The following is a 20,677-nucleotide window of genomic DNA, read 5'->3' on the forward strand; positions in this document are numbered from 1 at the left end:
AATTGTGTGGTATGGAGTGGAGAGAATAGAGCCGGGACCCAGGGTTTTGAGATCGCCATGTATCCTTGAGTGACCAGTGCCTCACCCAGTTCAGGAATCGATCCGCCTGCGTGTAGGAGTGGGGCGACGGGGGATAGGCTCTGTCCAAAGTGAGTGCAAGCACACAATTGTAATCACCGCCTAACATCCAGCGTAGCGTGGTTCTATAGGAGAGTGTGGCGGAAATAGCATTCCAAAAGGTTCCTTGCTCCACGTTGGGGCGTAGATGCTCCTGATGTGTAATGGCCAGCCGTCAAGGCGGCCCTCTAGGACCACATATCGACCCTCTTCTTCTACAGTCGTATTTGTTTCCTTAAATGGGACTTTGGGGTGAAGCCATACCATGGCGCTCACGCATATGTAGAGTAAGTGGTGTCACAAATCAAATCCCTCCAATGCCTGCGCAGGTGATCTAGCTCGCCTCTAAAAAGACAATCTACTCCTGTTAGTGCTTGATATATGAATAGACTGCATAGACCTTTCTAGCAGTGTGCATTCTCCGGACGTTCAGGTCGAGGAAACAAATATCACTCTAATGGGCCTTGGTAATGCAGGTAGAGAGCAGCGCATGGGGAGTGGACCACTGAGGAGAAATGCTTCCTTATCGTGTCACCCATCTTTCGCCATATAAACCATACAAGGCCTGCCCACAAGGATGGTGCATGTATGGAAGGCAACACGGGAGACTGTGTGTAAGTTAAGTTAAGTTAAAAGTCCAATACTGAGGGCCTACCACAACCGGTAGTATGCATAAACGAAGTATGTTCAGTAAGCTCTAGTGTAAAGTGGTAGAGAGTGGCTAGGTGTCTAAGTATAGTGGAATGACCACGGTGCCCTTAAAAGAACTAGGGGTGAGTCATGCTTGTTCCGTCGGGGGCCTCCGGCAGTCCTGGTACCCATTGATGGAGTTGCGCGTGGGACAAATTCAGAGATGGAAGATCTGCACTGGTTGTTGCGAGGAGCTTGAGCGGGAAGGGCAGATGATGGCCGTCTCCGTGGCAGTAGTCGTGTGCACAGTATTGTCTTATTGAACAATGCAAGCCAATTTTGTGTGACATTCATCCATGAGAACACAGACGCATTTTTCCGATGAGATTGTCTGCCGTCTGTGGTGTTACCAGAGAGTGCGAGTCTCTTTGAGAGTCATCAGACTGGAATGTCTTCACAGGATGTGAAAATATGCTGGCCTTTCTCATCGTCTGCGACTGTGGTATTGGGTCCCAGGTTAGCTGTAGCTTGTAGAGCTCTCCTGTAGTCTACGATGATCCACTCCAAATTCGGGGAGTATTTGGAGATGCCTGAGGCGCAGTCTCCGCATTTGGCCTGCCCCGTGTCCGGCCATGTGGCTTGGGGGGGAAGGGGGACCGATGTGGGTTTGGTGCGGGCCAGTGTCTACTCCCTGTAGTGTTGGTCGGTCCAATCTCCGGCTTCCTTAGGGTCTGTGAAGAAGACAGTGGTACCGTCAGTTATTTTCTTGAGGTGAGCTGGAAACCATGATGAATATTGTACCCCCAGTTTGCGGAGGCACTTCTTGATGTTCAGGAAGTAGGCGCTCTGGTATTGGACCGCTCGTATAAAATCAGGTAATAGCATGATGGTTTTGTCCTCAACTCGAAGTGGACCCGCCTGCCTGGCAGTGCAGAGGAGAGCAATGCAATCCCTGAAGTGCAAGAGTTTAGCCAGCATGGGGCAGTAAGGGGCCTTTTTGTGGCAGTGGCCGGGCTGGGACGCCTACGACCTCAGTAATATTTGAGACTCTCCACAAGAAGCACCTATCTAGGCCTCTGTTGCTCTTGGTTCCTGGATTAGTGGAGCCCGCCATGAAGCTCTTCCTCACTCCAGCGCTGACCAAAGCAGCCCCCTCCAGGCTGCAAAAGAAGAACAAGGCTCCTGATGCGGACCCGGCCTTCCTCCGATTGGATCCAACTCCGGATTCCGTAATCGTGACGGCGGCGAGGAAGCAACACGCCACCACCCCGTCCTCCAATGTGCCTCCGGACAAGGAGAGTCGCTGGTTGGACTCAGCGGGCAGGAAGGTGTGCGGGACGGCCGCTACCCCCATGAAGGCTGCCAGTGCATCTGCGCTGCTGGGGCGCTATGATCGGGCGCTGTGGGAGTCCCTCCAAAAGTTCGCCGACCTCCTCCCACGGGAAAAGAAGGAGGATTTTATGGAGATCCTAAACGAGGGATTGCTGGTATCGAACCAGCTGATCAGCGCAGCTGCAGACTCGTCGCTCCTGGCAGCCCACGGGTACTGCCATGGAGTTAATCAGAGGCGCCACGCTTGGCTCAGATTAACATCGCTGAAGCCCAACAGAGGGTGGCCAACCTGCCCTTCTCGGGCGAGACCCTATTCGGTAAACACGCCGACGATGAGATGGCCCGTATGAAGGTGGAGGCTGAGACTCTGACGGCAGTGGGCTTGGAGAAGCCCAAGGACCAGAAGAAGAACTACCGCCCGTTCCAGAGACGGTACGGGGCACAGGGCAGAGGGCGAGGTAAACAGTCTGGACAGCAGCAGCAGCAGTTCCAGAGGAAGCCCTTCCAGAAACGTCCGAGGGGCAGGGGTTGTCAACAGTCTGCCACCGCGACCAAAGGCCCGGACGGGTCTAGGCCCTGAGCGATTACTTCCCCGTCATCCGTTACCCACTCCGGTGGGGGGGGAAGCGCAATAGACCTACAGGATGCATACTTCCACGTGCCCATTGCACAGAAACACCGGAAGTTCCTGCGATTCCAAGTCGGCGCCAATCACTATCAATACACAGTGTTACCGTTCGGGCTGAAGTCCGCGCCCAGGACCTTTTCAAAATGCATGGCAGTGGTAGCGGCACACCTGAGAAAGAACAAGGTGTTTGTCTACCCTTACCTGGACGATTGGTTGATCAAGGCATCCTCCTTCTCGGAAGCACAAGCACACTTCCAGAAGACGTCCGTTCTCTTGAACAAGCTGGGGTTGCACATCAACATGTCGAAGTCTGTCCCGACTCCGGTCCAATGCCTACAGTACTTGGGGGCCTCCATCAATACGCTGTCTGCAAGCGTGTCTCCTTCAGAGGAAAGACGTTTATCACTCCTTCGGAAGGCTCAGGCTCTTATGACCACTCCATCTACGACCGTGAGGACGGTGTCTTCTCTACTGGGGTCGATGGCCTCCTGTATCTTCCTCACTCCACACGCACGGCTACACATGAGACCGCTGCAGGAGTGTCTGGAGGATCCGTGGGACCAGAGGAGAGGAAACTGGGACGACAAGATACGACTGTCTCTGCATGCTCTACAGTCTCTGAAATGGTGGTGTTCAGCGGAGATTCTCCTCAAGGGGGTTCCCTTCCACAAAAACATTCCCACTCAGACTATCGTGACGGATGCTTCTCTCCACGGCTGGGGAGCGCATTCCGGGGAGTTACAGATCCAGGGAACGTGGTCCCAGACGGAGTCCACATATCACATCAATTTTCTGGAACTCAGAGCTGTTCACTTGGCACTGAAGGCCTTTCATCCATCCTTCCAGACTAACTCTCTGCTTGTACAGACGGACAATACTACCACGATGTATTACCTCAACAAGCAGGGGGGCTCGAGATCGCGCACCCTGTCGCAGGAGGCGCAGGCGATCTGGCACTGGCTTCTTGCCAGAGGACTGACAATAACGGCTACTCATCTACCAGGTGTGCAGAATGTTCAGGCGGACGCACTGAGCAGACTGATTCAGGAAAACCACGAATGGGTCATAAACGATGAAGTGCTCGGAGACGTCTTCGACAGGTGGGGCACTCCAGACGTGGATCTGTTCTCCACCGCCGAAAACAGCAAATGCCGAAACTTCACATCCAGGTACTACCAGCAGGGAACGCTGGGAAATGCGTTGTGGATCAAGTGGTCGAACAGCTTTCTGTACGCTTTTCCACCCATTCCCCTGATTCCGGCGGTGCTCATCAAGCTGGCCCAGTCCAGGGCGCGGATGATCCTGATTGCCCCGGAATGGCCCAGGCAGTGGTGGTTCACGGACCTGCTTCACCGGTCCCTCCTTCCTCACATTCGGCTGCCGTGCCGGCAGGACCTTCTCACGAAGTTCGGGGGGCAGATGGTCTACCCCAATCTCTCGTCTTTGAGTTTGGCGGCATGGCTCCTGGGATAGTGCAATATTGCCATGTGAATCTCCCTGCAGATTGTATGGACATACTGAAGGAGGCCAAGAGACCTTCCACTAGGACTTCTTATGCGTACAAGTGGAAGAGATTTTGCATCTGGTGCAAGGCCAAGAACTATGATCCGACGACATGCAAGGAAGATGTCATCCTTCCGTACCTTTTACATTTGGCGCAGTCTGGCCTTAATTTTCATTCCATTAAGGTTCATCTCGCTGCGCTGACTGCCTACAGGAAATGCCATTCACAGACCTCCTTCTTCCAGATCCCGGTGATCAAAGATTTTTTGGAAGGCTTGAAGAAATTATTTCCTCCTGTCCGGCTTCCTTCGCCTTCATGGGAATTGAATGTGGTGCTGTCCATATTGATGAAGGAGCCTTTTGAACCTATTCATAAGGCTTCGTTGCAGCACCTGTCCTGAAAGGCGGCGTTCCTCGTGGCCATTACATCGGCCCGCAGGGTGAGTGAAATTCAGGCGTTGTGTTGCCAAGAACCTTATACTGTATTTCATGCTGCTACGGTTGTTATGCGTACTCACCCTAAATTTCTTCCTAAGGTTATTTCTGATTTCCATGTTAACCAGACCATAACTTTACCTACGTTTTTTCAGAATCCTTCATCTCCAGCGGAAAGGTCTCTACATTCCCTGGATGTCAGAAGGGTGTTGAAATGTTATCTCGATAAGGCCAAAGATATTCGTAGGTCAGACCAATTGTTTATCAATTATGGGTCGGTCAGGACAGGTCTTGCTACCTCAAAACAGTCCATTTCGAGGTGGATTGTGTCCTGTATACAATTGTGTTATCAAAAGGCTAATAAGACCTTAGGGGGTAAACCTAAGGCTCATTCCACCAGGGGCAAAGCTGCCGCGACGGCTTTGTTACGTAATGTTCCCATTGCAGAAATCTGCAGGGTGGCCACTTGGAAGTCGGTCCATACCTTTGCTAAGCATTACTGTCTGGACACGGATGCCAGGGCAGACGCTCAGGTTGGGCAGGCTTCGCAGCGAAATCTGTTCGCACAGTAGTGGTGTTGTACTTCTGCTTCTCCACCGCCGCTTTGGTGTGGGGATGGGCTTGCCATTCTATTCACTAGATTATGACTATACACAGAGATCCCCTACTACAGAAGGAGTAGTTTCTGTCCTGTAACTCCAGTTCTGTAGTAGGGGTATCTCTGTTATAGTCCTAAGCGCCCGCCCTTCTCCCCGGTGGAGAAAGTTGTTCATGTTTGGAATGCTACATGTCTCGCGTTCTACGCCTTCAAAAAGAACTGAAAGTAAATGGGACCTGCTGAGTATTCTGGGATACCAGGACAGTTCTGGAAAGTTTTCTTAAATGCACGGTATCCCTTTTTGAGCCACATAATGGCAGCCTATGGGGCTTGTCTGTCCTCCCCTTCCTCTCTATTATTCCAGAGGCTTTGTTGGTAAAAGGGGAAGCTTTTCTCTATGAGGAAAACTTGACAGGCTGTGCTGTTAGTGGTTGTGGTGGAATGTCTAGTTGAAGTACTGGACAGTGTAGCCTGTGGATATCGGTTGCATTATATGTCTTTAAATTCTCTCTTAAGTGTCTTGCAGGACTGCAATTTTAAGACAGCTTAAGAGATTATTTTTGATTGCTCCGGGGTCCACGCTCATGAGCGGGACTATTCACTAGATTATGACTATAACAGAGATACCCCTACTATAGAACTGGAGTTACAGGACAGAAACTATTCCTTCTGCTTCATTCCAACACTTGAAATCCTCGAGTATCAACTAAAAGAATTCATTGCTACCGATGTAGCAGGGACTGGAAGAGCCCATAGCCTATCACCGTAAGAGCCAGCTTCACAGAATCCTCATCACTGTGAGTACCCGGCTGGGTCCTCACGTGAGTTCACTTTCCTTCCCTTCACTACATATGAGACACCTCACACTCACTTAAGCTGCGCCCTTTTAAGAACCAGATGTCCCCACATTAACAGTCCTGAGGAGACCCCAAATCCAGGGGAGGGTTGAAACGTCGTCGACAAGATTACAGAAAGGACCATTACATAGCCAGTGTCACCATACACTTAGGCTGTCACCATGTATAACTGAATGGTCGTTTCTTGTATTTATGGAAACCTTTTAAAACTGTTCACTGTATATAGTCACTTATGGTTCCATGTTTCACTTGGGGACACACCCCACAAAGTATACCGCTTTTTGCATTTAAGAAAGTGATCTATACCATTTCTGTGTGTATCTATAAAAACGTTAGATGAACAAACTCTGCAGAGAGTTCTTTTTGTGCCCAGAAATTACTTGGTCCCTTACAAACGTATAGCCATTGTGCATGTGTATTGCTTAAATTGTTGGTCCATTTTCCCACTGGAACTCATGTTGTGTCATTACCCACCACTTGTGGATCCTAACTGACTTTGCCCAGTGACGTAGTGTGTTTGTCCTGTGCTGCAGGAGAGCAGGGCTGCTTTTCGTTGGGAGCGGAGTTGGTGGTGGGCATGGCTTAGATCAACTCCGTGACCTCTAGCCACTGGAGTTCTCACTGTCCAGCCACATTCCTTTCACAGTCAAACGGCACTTGTACATGCAACCTTGGTTGGAAACACTCCATGGTCCAATTCTGGCTGCTCCTACCCAGTCTCTAGACTGTACTTTTTAAAAATCGAAGTCCTGAATTGGCTGTGCTGGTTTCAAAGTTGTGAAAAGTCCAAAAGAGATGGGAGGCGTAACTAAAGTTAAGCAGGCTTAAACTACACTAGACCTACACGAACCATTACCGCATCTTCTTGCAAGTTCTCAACATAATGTCTGGCTGAGGGAAACCCTAATATAACTACGTCAAGCAGACAAGGGACCTCATCTTCAGTCTTGGTTGCAGAACACATGCTACCAACAAATGCGCAAATTTATATAGATCCAAAGAGGGATTTGGCAGCCAGAAACATATCCTCTCCCCAGGTTAGGCCAGCCTTTAAGCCCGACGATGTCACACTACCCACAAAGGGCAGTATAACCAATGCGACGGAACAAGGAGAGGATTTCCATGCAACCACACAGCAGGCACCACGTGAACATTCGTCTACTTGGAGGGAGGGCGATATGGATCCAGCCCAGTCCTCAAACCAAAGGCAGAGCTGGTCTTTGCCTCCACCAGATGAGGTAGAGGCTCATGCAACGGAGAAAGACCTCTCCTTTTTGGAATCAAAAGAATGTGAGAACCTGCTTACATCATATGCCAAAGATGCTTCTGCTCATCCTAGGCCATCCCCAGTCACAAATGAGAGGAAAAATGAGGACTTCAAACAGGAGTCGGCATGGGCCACTGCCCTGGACATCTTACAAAAATCAGCTGATGCTATGACTTACCAAGCCAACGAAATGGACACACAAATCAGCCTACTAAACACCTTGGCGATGTACGTCGCCAATATTGACGATAAAATCACAAACCTAAATAACTTGATCAGACGGGCTCAAACGGATGCCGACCCCCCGCGACAAGGCTGCGACTGCTCACCAATTATAGAAAAACTAAGCACGCTGCCAGAGATGATGACAAAATTATTGGAGGACATAAAAGGGAACACAAATGTAAAGTCTCCCTCCTTAAGCAAAAGAGATGACGACAAACGCCCAGTAAATGACTCCAAGGCGGTAGCAAAACTAAGGGCAAGAGGGGCTGCAGCCAGGGCCACAACACCATCTTTAGAAATTCCATCCACTGGCGGTACAACGGCTGACTTTCAAATACTCCAAGTCGCAGGCAAAGGAGACACCACCCTACTATCTCATTCAGGTCAAGACTTAGATGATCTTAACAGAAAGGGGAAAAGACAAAAGAAGCGAAAAGGCCGCAATAAGAACTGTTGGCCCAGGCAAGAGCTGAACCTCTATGCACTGTTCAACATCCACAAACGACCAGATTCAATCGAGCAAAACGACCAAACAAATACAGACGAGGAAACCAAGGGGTTAGAAAACCCAAAAACTCCATCAAGTCGTGCAGATTCAATCGGGCAAAACGACCAACCTAGCACAGATGAGGAAATTAAGGGGATAGAAACTCCCAAAAATGTCATCAAGTCATGTTAAGCAATACCAGACGGGCTGTTCACCCCCTGAGATGGAAAAAGAAACAGCAGGAGTGGACCAGGTCTACTCAAGCAAAGTGGGGGTGACTGAATCAAGTATTATCATCAAAGGCCGAGTTTTGGACCCTATGCCCTCAACAAGCGATGTGAGCCACAGGCGAATTAGGCTATTAGAGTCGCCCGGCAACACTAAAGTACAAAATCAGACTCAAGTCAGAAGCCAGCACAAATCTTATCAGGGCAACTCCTTACCATCAGCGCTGGACAAAGGAGACAAGGCAAAAAAAGGTTGTGATGCAATTCAAAAAAGCCCTAGAGCATTGTAAAAATCGTCCCCCACACTCTAACATAAAAAAGTGACGGGGGGAGTACTTGGACCCTGGATGGGACCAGCCCAAGCCCACGGGGCGACAAGACCTGAGTCTCCAACCGGGGTTGATAGGACCTCTTCTCACGGAGCTACAACCATCACACTCCTATACCCAGAGTATAAGTCAAAAGGCAGCTGTGACATATTAAACCGTCGGAACATCATTAAGCTGATAGATGCCATTGAGTTGTCAAATGCTGTAACCTCACAAGATATCATCTCAATTGAATTCATAGCACCAGGACCGGGGCAAACAAATGAAACTACGAAGGTCACCTGGCGCTCTAGTGAGGTAACGAATAGGATCTTAAGCCACACCGAAACCTTTAATCAGTGGGGCATCACTATACTTCCCGGCAGGGAACTAGGATATCCGTATGTCCTACAGAAAATCCGACCCACTGACCACCCACACGCGGAACAAAGAAAAGTCTACTCTGTCCTAAGGAGTGCCCGGGAAAAGACTCCTGCCCCTGACTCGGAAGATCAAAAGGCACGAGACTGCCTGTATAAATCAAAAGGGGGAATGGAACAGACCTGCTCATGGTCATGGTTGGCAGGCTCACTAAATTCAACCCGGCTGCTACGATGACAAATCAGCAGTCAAAAGGAAAAGGGAACCTGCCCACTAAGGGTCTGCTCTTGGAACGTTAATGTTCTATCGAACAAATTGGGAGAAGAATCGATGATCACTTACCTTCGGTCATTCGAGATCATACTATTACAAGAGACATGGCTGACGAGCCGCAGCACTTGGAAGGGTTTAAAACTCACCACGCACCTGCCACCAAAGCGAAATCATCAGGAAGAGGCAGCGGAGGTCTAACGATTTTCATATCAACAAATAATGCTATTACTTCATGGGATCTCGCAAGTTCATCCTACTCTTTCCAGTCTGTGGGAATTTCCTTCAACTCCCCCCCCCCAGGCCAGCCCAGAACCATAATCTTACTGAATGTGTACATTCGTCCAAATTCCGCGTCCAGGCAAAAAGTCTCAGAAGAGTTGATAGCGACAGTACTAAGAATGAGATCAAGGTTTCCGTAAGCGGACATTGTACTTTCTGGAGATTTTAACATGTGGTTAATGTCCGTCCTCCAAAAAACCGAAGTAATTAAATCACAAGAAAGTGTTTGGGCTATACCACCACAGGATTGCCCTGGATGGCACAAAGAAGACCTGAAAGGATGCACCCTACAAGGAAACCTAGAACATCTTGGCCTCAGAGCACTTAATGGGCGCTTCAGTCCAGACAAGCCGCCTGGCCTTTTATTCTTATCAAACACCGGTGCATCTGTAATCGACTATACTTTTGTTAATCTTTCTCTCCTGAATCTAGTAATTACCTTCGGGTTTGGTGACAGACCTGAAAGTGATCATAGTCCTCAAGAAATATTGTTCAGTACCAGAATGATGCAACACGATGAGGCGGGAACACTAGCTTTTGAAAGCTTTACGATCAACTTAAAACGAATAAAGTGCTCAGTTAACAACTTACAGCTAGTATCAAAGGAGGCTAAGCACATGATAGAGACCACTGGTGAGGTAATTGAAGATCAAATTCCCAATTGGACTAGCTTTACAAGCAGGCTGTCAGCCAGACATGCAAAGCCAACAACACATGGGAAAGCGACGGGGTCCCAACAGTCGATCTCATGGGACCCAGTAATACGATTGGCGAAAAAAGGCATGAATCGGCTATGGCGGGAATTAAGAACAAAGCCAATGGATATATCAATCTTAACCAAACTGCGAGGAGCTCGCAGGCATCTGAAGGTAGTAAAAAGAGAACATCGCAGGGCACACTGGAACTCCTTCTGGGCCAAACTATATCAAGACATAAGGTCAAACAACTCTGCGAGATTCTGGCGCACTCTTAACAGTCTTGGGGGTCGTGTCCCGAAAACCGCCTCATCAAACATATTGGAGTTAGAGTGGTATTTTTTTCTGCACACCCATTTCAACAACCAGGTCACTGGCACAAAGAGCACCAACACTTTTTAACAGAGTTGAACACAGTTTCAAAACACCTTCGAATATGGTAAACAATGGACGAGCTTTCCCACAAAAATTAAAACGCAAAAAGGAATCAGAGGGACAAAAGCATGACAACCGCACTGAGTACGGCACAGGTTTGAAGGACCAAATCGAAAGGCAGATTAAAAAGGGTCGAAAAGATGGGGCCCCAAGACCAGGCAGAATTCCTCTGGCTCTGTTCAAGGAGGACCCAGCTTTCAGGGCATCCAAACTAGCTCCACTTGTTTCTTCCATTTTAGCAAAGGACCTCATTCCACCTTCTTGGCGAGGATCGAACCTTGTTCCAATCTTCAAAGGAGGGGACAAAAAATCCCCCAGCAACTATCGGCTAGTTGCTCTCATTGACAATGAAGCCAAGTACTTTGCGGGGATTTTGCTAAATTCACTACGGGAATGGGCTGAGGACCATTCAATAATCCCACTAAACCAAACTCGCTTTACAAGCGGGACAGGCACTATGGTTAACCTCATGGCTCTCTCGTGCTTGATAGATAAGGCGGAGCTTAGCACCAGATCGCTTTACATAGGATTTATAGATTTTAGTTCAGCATTCGACAAAGTCAATAGGGGCAAGCTGTGGCAGAAGATTCTAGATCTGAACATCCCAGATGGTTTATTAAGAGTCTTACAACTACTGCATCAGGACACTTGGGTCAGTATTAAGATTGGCGACGGCTCCAGACTGTCAAGACCAATTTTTACAACAAAAGGACTGAAACAAGGATGCGTCCTGACCCCCACACTTTTCAATCTATTTTTAGCAGATCTTCCGAAAGCCCTTAACAAAGCAAACTCCCATGCTCCCAAACTAGGCATTCTACAGCTGTCAAATATTTTATATGCAGATGACGTGGTTCTCTTAAGTAGCACAAAGGTGGGCCTACAAAGACTCATGGACGCAACCACCGCATACTCGGACAAGAATGAGCTTGTGATAAACAACAAGAAAACAAAAATCTTGGCAATTCGCCCAGGAAGACCAAAAAAGTTGACATGAGTCTTAAATTCTGAAAGAATTACAGAAGCCAAATGCCACAAGTACCTAGGAGTGATCTTCAACAACAACGGAACATATAAAACCCATTTGGGAGAACAAAAAAAGAAAGGTACAGCACTAGCTTTTGCTCTCAGTTCCATCCATAAGGAATTATTTGGCCCAACTTTCGCTCCAACACTACAGGTGGCGCAGGCAAAAGTCATTCCAACACGAACATATGGAAGCAAGGTGCTTAAGGGATTGGACAGTGATCAACTGGATACAATTATAGCAAACATTTTTAGAACAGTTTTTCACTTACCATCTTTCACTTCACCGGCACAAATCAGGCTGGAACTGGGCATCTGTAAGCAAACTTTGGGTAGCATGATGCATTTCCTAATGTGCTGCCACAAGCTGAGGCTACCCAAAGAAGGCAGGTTAGCAGAACACCTATGGTCTGATCTAAAACCAAAACGATGGCAAGCGGGGCATCGATATTTGTCAAGTGGATTAAAAACCTTAGGCCTGAGTGATGCATGGGACCTGCATGTCAGCCAACATGAGTTTAAAAGCCTAGCGAAAAAATGCACAAAGAAGCTCTCCTCAATGGAAGATAAGGCGAGCCTTGCAAAAAGAAGCCATGGTTGGATGACCCTCATCACATACGATCAGCTGACACCTCAGAGCTACTTAACTTGTACTTTTAATGCACGCATCAAACTCCGATTTCTAAAATTAAGATTGGGGGTGATTAACCTGTCTTGCCACCTCCCCAAATGGAAAAGAGAATAACCCCCGGAGACATGTCGATTTTGCGGCAAGCATAGGGAAGATATAATTCGTGTTGTGTGCCTGTGCCCTAGCCTCTGAAAGAAAGAATGCTTCTCCTGCGGAGGGCCTGGAATAATAAGGAAGTCAGATCATGCAGATCCGCAGTATTGGCCTGCTTCGACCCACGGAACACATATTTAAATTGCGCACTGGTGAGGTTCATGGACTGCGCAGTAAAAAAAACTAGGGAAGGGGAGATGGCAATCGCCAGCTCAGCCAGAGGCGCAGATGCTTGGACCTCCATAAGAAGGACAATACTGCCCTGTGGGCACCTTGAGAAAACCGAACAGAACTCTAAAGGTACAAGCAACACAAAGAAAGGGTCGTGCACACTGGCTGGACACCTTCAGTCTGCTAAATATAAACCTGGCAAGAGCCATTTTGAATGAGATCGTTTCCATAGGTGCAGGGCAGAAATAAGAGAGCTGGGACATATGGTGGGCTGGGCATTCTGTTTTTTACTTTTACTACTGTTATTTAACAAGTCTATCAATTGAATAAGTATCAAAATTGTTTTTTCTTTTGTATTGTGCAAAGGTTTTTTTAAATCATGCAATAAAGTTTTACTTACTTAAAACATAACGTCTGGCTGAGGGAAGTCAAATGGTTCGCGAAGCACTGTGCTGGGATGCTCCCGAGTAGCCATGCGCTATAGAAGAGCCTCTACAATACAATACTGTGTTGTGACTGTGTCCTCATTGTAGAAATAGGAGAAGACCCAAGCAATGGTAGGGAGGGACTCTGGGATCCACTTATAGATGTTTAACTGTGCAGTCCTAGCAACATCAGGAACACCAGCCCTGTTAGTTATCTCCAGGCAACTGGTGGAAGGGACATACCTTTGACTGGATGTGCAGGTTATTCTGTGTATTTAGATTTGCGTAGCACCACCAATTATATAGTAATGAGTGATGTACGGTTTGGGTTGAAAAGGGAAATGGAGAGAATTTAGATATATGGGAAGAGAGGGTTAACTTGGTTGGACCAGTACAGCACTGGCTGCATTGGGAACATGTGCAAATGGAGCAAAGGCAAAGGCACCCTGGACATTCTATCATTGACAGAGGGGTCAGTTGGAGCATTTTCTGCTGGAGCCCAAATGTAGGTCGCACCTCAATCATGACCATGTGCAGGGAAGTGAAGATGTTGATTTTGCCTCATACTAACACCAAATGTCTACCTTTCTCTAGGCCTCTGCCACGTCCTCCTGCTTAGTCTGTTTTTGGGACCCATGCAGTGGAGCTCGCCCAGCGTCTGCAGAGTAATAATTCAACAGTGTCGCCCTATGGTTGGGTACAACTCACCAGTGCCTCCGGCGCAACTCACCAGTGCTTCCACTACAGTCCTCCAAGAGGAAATTTTGTACTCTGGATCCCTTGCACCTTCTGGATTTTATATGTGAAAGATTTTATATATATAAATATATTAATGTATAGTTATTTTATTCCTGCTTTGTTTCCCTCCCCACAGGGAGCAGCTATTGACTGTGACACGTTTTTTCCGTCATATCCTTGAAAGGTTTTAACAGATACTGTACTGTGCAAAGGTACAGCTGTGCAGTGTGACACATGCCTGCGTTGAGGATTGGTAACCACCTTTCAAATAGGTGTTGCCTCGCTGTACCCTCTTGGCATGCACTTTATGAACCGAAGTGCTTTTGAGCCTGTGGTGTTTTAGTGCCCACCATGTGCTTCCCCCTCAAGTGCACACTGGACTGATGCCCCCACCCTGACTGGAGTTTTTGTTCTGCACTTTCATGTGCAGCACTAGCTTGCTTTGGACAGATTAGCCACATGGATGTGTGAGTATGAGGATGTCCGTATTGTATGGACCTTCATTTCGGACCATAGAGGGGCAGGGTGCCTTCCAGCAACTTTGGTTGAATGTGTCTTTTCCAGACCCTGCTTACTTCTTTCTTTGCAGTTGCCGGCCACTGCTATTGGTTGAATTTGATTAAAGCTGGCAGTCATTGCAATGTGAATGGTGGCTACGTGCTTCGGTTCGGGGAAAGGGGAGCAGATAGTGGTATAGTGTTGACGGTTGCAGTGGTTGATGATGCAGGAGCAAGGTGGTCTTGTATTGATTGTATTATCTTAACATGAATCCATTTCCAGAACTAGGAGAAGTGACCTAGTTTGAGTGAGAGAGTGTGGCAGATTACTGCTGGCATTGGGGAAGAGAGGCTGGGCCTGCAAGGGGGAACATTACTTAACATGTAAAACCATTTCTAAAGGAAGGAATCGACTCGTTCACTTAATAAAAGTTTTAAAATATATTGCTTTTCTTTCTGCGTTTATAATGGTTTTTTTGTTTTAAAGAGTTTTTTAATAATTTCTACAAATTATTCCTCTGTCCCTCTCTTACTTGGGAGTCGAAGGAATGCGAGATCTGGGATGAAAAGGTACATCATAGGGCACATCATCAACGTATATTGATCCCATGCACAGCATTGTTTCTTACTCTAGTGCAGGATGAAGTGATTATTGGTGATACCTGATGGTCTACCTTTGATACAGTCAAATCAGCCCTTGGGGGTACAAACAGTAGGGTTCCAGAAGAACAGACTGCTAGCTAGTGCTTCTGTATGATGGCTAAGTAGTTCCTCTGTCGCCATATCCGGCTGTCTTAAATGTGATCCATGCTCCGTTTATCCCCTCAAGTCTGGTAGGGCTTTCCCTGCACTCCCCCAGCATGAGCCTGTTTCAAGGCAAGCGGCAAAATGTAAGTGCAAATAACAAATCTGAAAGATAATACCCTGATGCAGAGTGTGCAAACATTTAGGAATGATGGGGCTATGCCGTAGTTTCCCTTAATCTTGCTGAATTTCTCTATGGTACAAGCAAACTTCTTTTTCAATGGCCTGTTTTGTTTTTTTTTACACATCAAGAAGGTTGAACAATATGCATCGCTCATTCTTGAAACAAATGATGTACCTATGCTAGCTGAAAATGGGAATCAGCCAGACCACAAATGTCAACATTTTTGACGTTTCCCCAGATGACAATCTGCCCATTTGGCATTGATACTGGTAGCTGGGATCCTAAGTCACTGATGCATAAAGGCATCACCCGTGCTGGAGATGTTGGTTCCTTTTTCCATCATGCCACAGCTGGCTGGATCCAAAGCTCCCATTATTTTTTTACAGTCTCTTCTCTTGGATTTTCTGGGACGTCCCCCCCCCTAAAAGTGATCATTGGCTCTATCTGAAAATTTTTCTTTTGCGATCAGCCCTTACAAACAAACTGAAAGTAATGATGCTGCAATGGAGTTCACTGGAGTCTGCTGCTGGAGTCTGCTGCAGTGGAATGGGTGCCAGGAATCGAGCCAGTTACATTTGTTAATTATTTACAACCATTGGATGTCTGGGTGTATTGCTCCTTAGCTATGTTCTTATGAACACAATGTCTCCCTTAATTATTTATCCCCTTTCCCCCTTGGTTGAGAAAGATTTATTCTTTCCTTCTGCTTCTTCCATCTGTTGTCCCATTGTCCGTATGCCTATTCTTTTCCTGGCTGATGTCACTGAGTGTGCCTGCGTTTCCTGGTCCACTTGCTTTCCCTGTCACAACAGTTATTTTCCTTGCGGGTCCCTTTCCAGAGCACCTCCTTGAGAGTCCGAAGGGCCTGAGGCTCTCTGTCAGTGGAGTGGTAGATGCCTTCATGCATGCAGTTAGCCAGGGATAAGGAAGTGCTCTCTCTGTGACAAGTTAGTGTTTGGCATGTTGCATGTCTTGGGCCAGGTGACAGTCTGTTTCATGTGCTGCTGTGATCCCAGCCATTCTGCCGCCACTAACTAAACGATACATTTATACACAGCTGCCGAAGTTGAAAGGAGGCACAGTTGGGGGCAGTGCCAGTAGTTCATATCCTTAAATAGATAGCGATTGAAGAAAGATGAGGACTTCTGAGTTTTAGAGAGACCCTGCTTTGTTTGGTAAGTACCAAGGTCTGGCCATGGCCAAGGGCCCTTGCCTAAACTGCAAGGGCCCTTGGCCATGGCCAGAAGTGAAGCTTCAGCTTTCTGGCCTGATGAGCTGTGGATGTGTTGGGAGGAGGCTCAAGGACCCAGCATGTTTCACTTAAAAAAAAAAATCTGATAAAATAGGTGGTAGGGGCAGCAAGCTGCTAGTTTCAAGTGCAAGGACTACATTGGTGTCGGGACCTTTTCTCGGTGACCAAGGTTCTCCAATTCCTAATTTCATGGTGCTTGTGTGCCGATCGCTAAATACAAAAGAGCAGACCTTAGCAGAGCCAAAGACCAGAAGGCCAGGGTGCTGAAGAGAAGGACAAGCATTTGCAATGCAGTAGGTCTCGCATTAATTAAGTTTGAGCTATTTGCATTGCTAAATATTGCAACACCAATTGCAACAAAAGTCTATAAATTGTAGGCCAAAAAAAGTGTATTTATTTTTGTAGCAATGGTGTGTGTGCCTGGTGGAAGCGTGCACTGATGGCAGGTGGTGTGTGTGTGTGCCTGGTGGAAGCGTGCACTGACGACTGGTGGTGTGTGTGCCTGGTGAAAGCGTGCACTGACGTCTGGTGGTGTGTGCCTGGTGGAAGCGTGCACTGACGACTGATGGTGTCTGTATCTGGTGAGATTGTGCACTGACGGTGTGGTTGTGTGTGGTTGCGCATGTGTGGTTGCGTGTGTGTGTGGTTGCGCGTGTGGTTTCGTGTGTAGTTGTGTGGTTACGTGTGTAGTTGTGTGGTTGCGTTGGTGTGGTTGTGGTGTTGGGTGTGTGCTTGTGATGTGGTTGTGTGTGTTTGTGTGTGTGGCTGGGTGTGTTTATGTGTGTGTGTGGTGTGTGGTTGCGCGTGTGTGGTTGCATGTGTGGTGGTGTTGGTGTGGTTGTGTGTGTTTGTGTGTGGCTGGGTGTGTTTGTGTATGTGGCTGGGTGTCTTTGTGTGTGTGTGACTGGGTGTATTTGTGTGGTTGGGTGTGCTTGTGTGTGTCTGGTTGTGGTTGTGTGTGTGTGGGGGTGTGATCAGGTGTGATTGTGTGTGTGTGGTTGGTTGTGGTTATGTGTGTGGTTGGGTGTGTGGTTGTATGTGGTTGGGTGTGTATGGTTGGGTGTGCTTGTGTGTGTGTGGTTGTGGGTGTGGTTGGGTGTGAAGTTGGGTGTGGTTGTGTGTGGGTGTGGTTGTCAGTGTGGGTGTGTGTGTGTGGGGTTGGGTGTGGTTGTGTGGGTGGTTGGGAGGTATGTGGGTGGTTGTGTGGTGTGTGGGTGGTTGTGGGTGTGCTTGGTTGTGTGTGTGCTTGGTTTTGTGTGTGTGTGTGTGTGGGGGGTTGTGTGGTTGTGTGTGTGTGTGGTAGTGGTTGTGTGTGGTAGTGGTTGTGTGGTAGTGGTTGTGTGGTAGTGGTTGTGTGTGTGGTAGTGGTTGTGTGTGTGTGTGTGTGGTAGTGGTTGTGTGTGTGTGGTAGTGGTTGTGTGTGGTTGTGTGTGGTTGTGTGTGTGTGGTTGTGTGTGTGTGGTTGTGTGTGTGTGGTAGTGGTTGTGTGTGTGGTAGTGGTTGTGTGTGTGGTAGTGGTTGTGTGTGTGGTAGTGGTGTGTGTGTGTGGTAGTGGTGTGTGTGTGTGTGTGTGGTAGTGGTTGTGTGTGGTAGTGGTTGTGTGTGGTAGTGGTTGTGTGTGTGTGTGGTTGTGTGTGTGTGTGGTTGTGTGTGTGTGGTTTTGTGTGTGGTGTGGGGGTGGTTGTGTGTGTGGTAGTGCTTGTGTGGGTGGGTGTGTGGGTGGGTGTGTGGGTGGGTGTGGTGGTGCGTGTGTGGGTGGTTGTGGGTGTCGGGGGTGTGGCTGGGGGTGTGTGTGTGTGGGGTTGTGGGTGTGGTGGTGTGGTTGTGGTGGTGGGTGTGTGCTTGTGTGTGTGGTTGTGTGTGTTTATGTGTGTGGCTGGGTGTGTTTGTGTGTGTGTGGCTGTTAGAAGGGGCGACCCCAGGGGACAGGATGTACACTCCCGACCACCCCGGAATCCTCCTCTCCCACAAATACTGCTGAGTCTTATCGTGCGGTCCCCGCCGGGGAGGACTCTATGATCGTGCACACTGAGCTCACACCAGACTTAAGAACGGACACCACACCGTGGATCTTGAGTAAGCACGTTCTTTATCACAATTAAAAGGAATCAATATTTACAAAGCTCGATGTATTGCAAAGTCTAGGTTGGAAGGAATAGGGAAGCGGGACAGTCTCTGTAGTAGGCCAGTACGTCACGTAGCCTGCGCACAGCTCTCAATCCTCGAGCCGGGGGGATATGGAAGTTGGAGGTGGTACTGACTGTTTTACTCACTTCGGTTCGAGTCAGGTTGTGTTGGTAGCGCCGATGGTCCAGCCGGACCAGAGTACTCCTCAAGCCGCGACGAGGTCAGCAGGGCTCGATCCGGAGTGCACAGAGGTGCCGTTAGTTCGTGGGGAGCCGCGACAGCGTCAGCAGGGCTCAGGATGTTCAGCGAGATCCTTAGAGTTCCAAGGATGAGCCGTGACGAGGTCAGCAGGGCTCCGGGATCTTAGTTCTTTTGTTTCGAGGGTGAGCCGCGACAGCGTCAGCAGGGCTCGTAGGGTACAGAGTTCGGTCTCTCCTCAAGGTCAGCCGTGATCAGATCAGCAGGGCTTTCTTGTCCAGGATACAACTGCCCGCTAGTTCCGAGGCGGCCCTTCATATAGTCCAGTGGCCCTTTGATGTCCGGACCCTCGCAGGAGGAGATCTCGTGGCCCGGAGGCGGGTCGGTAGTGTGTTCCATCGGCTGGCCCTTTGATGCTTTAGAAGATGCGTCCGGGGATTCCCAGACGCCCATCAAGGTCTGGAGCCAGCTCTCGGGGAGGCCAAAGGTGTGATCGAAACCAGCCCCCAGGGGCAGGCTAGAGGTGTGCGCGAAACCAGTCTCTCGGGAGGAGGCCGGGGTTGCCATTGAAGTCTTTGGTCCGGGGTACTTGGAGGGTCCTCTACCCCCCAGCCGGGTCAGGCGTGTCTGCCGCCTAAGCGTTTCCGGGACCGGGGTCGGCCAAGGGTTGCAGAGCCAGGGATGGCGGAAAGGGAAAATGGCGTCCGGTGGGCCTGTGTGGAAATAATGGTGTCCGGGGGCCACGGGTAGGGATGCAGGAACGGGGCAACCGGCTCTGGGTCAGGGCATGCAGGGAGCGTTGTGTAGGGATCTGGGCGGACCGGGGACAGGTCGACCAGGAGTTCTCGGGGTGCAGGGCTGCGCGCACAGGGTGCTGAGGATCGGGGAGAACCACGCCACGAGGCCAGGTCCAACACGTGTCCCCCCCAGCTGAAAGGCGGAGAGAACTACCCATCCTTTTAGGCGTTCTCTTCACTGAGGCGGAAGAATCGGGACAGGCCGTCCGCGTTGGCGTGGTCAGCACCGGGACGGTGTTCCACAGTAAAATCCATCCCCTGGAGGGAGATGGACCAGCGTAGCAATTTGGGGTTCTCCCCTCTCATTTGCATTAGCCACCGGAGAGGTCGGTGGTCGGTTTGGACCAGGAAGTGAGTACCGAACAGGTAGGGCCTCAACTTCTTCAGGGCCCAAACCACCGCGAAGGCCTCCCGCTCGATGGTGCTCCACCTTTGTTCGCGAGGGAGTAGCCTCCGGCTAATGAATGCCACGGGGTGATCGATACCCTTGTCGTCTACCTGAGAGAGGACTGCTCCGATGCTTGCTCGGAGGCGTCCGTCTGGGCCACGAACTCTCGGGAGTAATCAGGGGCCTGCAATACTGGGGCGGTGCACATGACAAGCTTCAGGTCTTCAAACGCCTTCTGACAGGCGGGGGTCCAACTAACTTTCTTTGGATTCTTTTTAGCGGTCAACTCTGTGAGCGGGCCTACAATGCTGCCATACCCTTTTATGAACCTACGGTAGTACCCCGTGAGTCCCAGGAAAGCCCGCACTTCTGATCTGAAAGAAACAGGTTAGTATTAGATTCCTTACCTTAGAATATCCCCAGGCGTCAGTCTGGATCCGGAAACTTTTGCGTAGCAGTACCCCTGCGCGTCGGTAGGCGTCGTCTGCAGGCGTCCCCTGCGGCTCCGCGTCGTCGGCGTTGTGCGCCGTGATGACGTCGCTGGAGTATATAGACGCCGCCTCCGCGCGCTGACGTCAGTTCTTCTTTTTTCCGCGCCAGTTAGCGCAGATCCGAAGAGCAGTACTCCGGTCTTTTGACCAAGTTTTGTTAACTACTTAATCTTCTACG

General features: G+C 49.1%; 1 protein-coding gene across 3 annotated transcripts in view; it reads left to right on the forward strand.

Moving 5' to 3' along the window:
- Positions 1 to 14,762, forward strand: part of TRIOBP (TRIO and F-actin binding protein) — a 246,669-nt gene extending 231,907 nt beyond the window's left edge. For all 3 annotated transcript variants that reach the window (XM_078684096.1, XM_078684100.1, XM_078684103.1), the window contains exon 14: positions 13,678 to 14,762. The gene's annotated coding sequence lies outside the window, so the exon portion shown is untranslated. The remainder of the gene's footprint in view (positions 1 to 13,677) is intronic.
- The last annotated feature ends 5,915 nt before the right edge of the window (positions 14,763 to 20,677 follow it).

The sequence above is a fragment of the Lissotriton helveticus genome, chromosome 1_1 (genome assembly GCF_964261635.1).
Source record: "Lissotriton helveticus chromosome 1_1, aLisHel1.1, whole genome shotgun sequence".
NCBI classification, from domain to species: domain Eukaryota; kingdom Metazoa; phylum Chordata; class Amphibia; order Caudata; family Salamandridae; genus Lissotriton; species Lissotriton helveticus.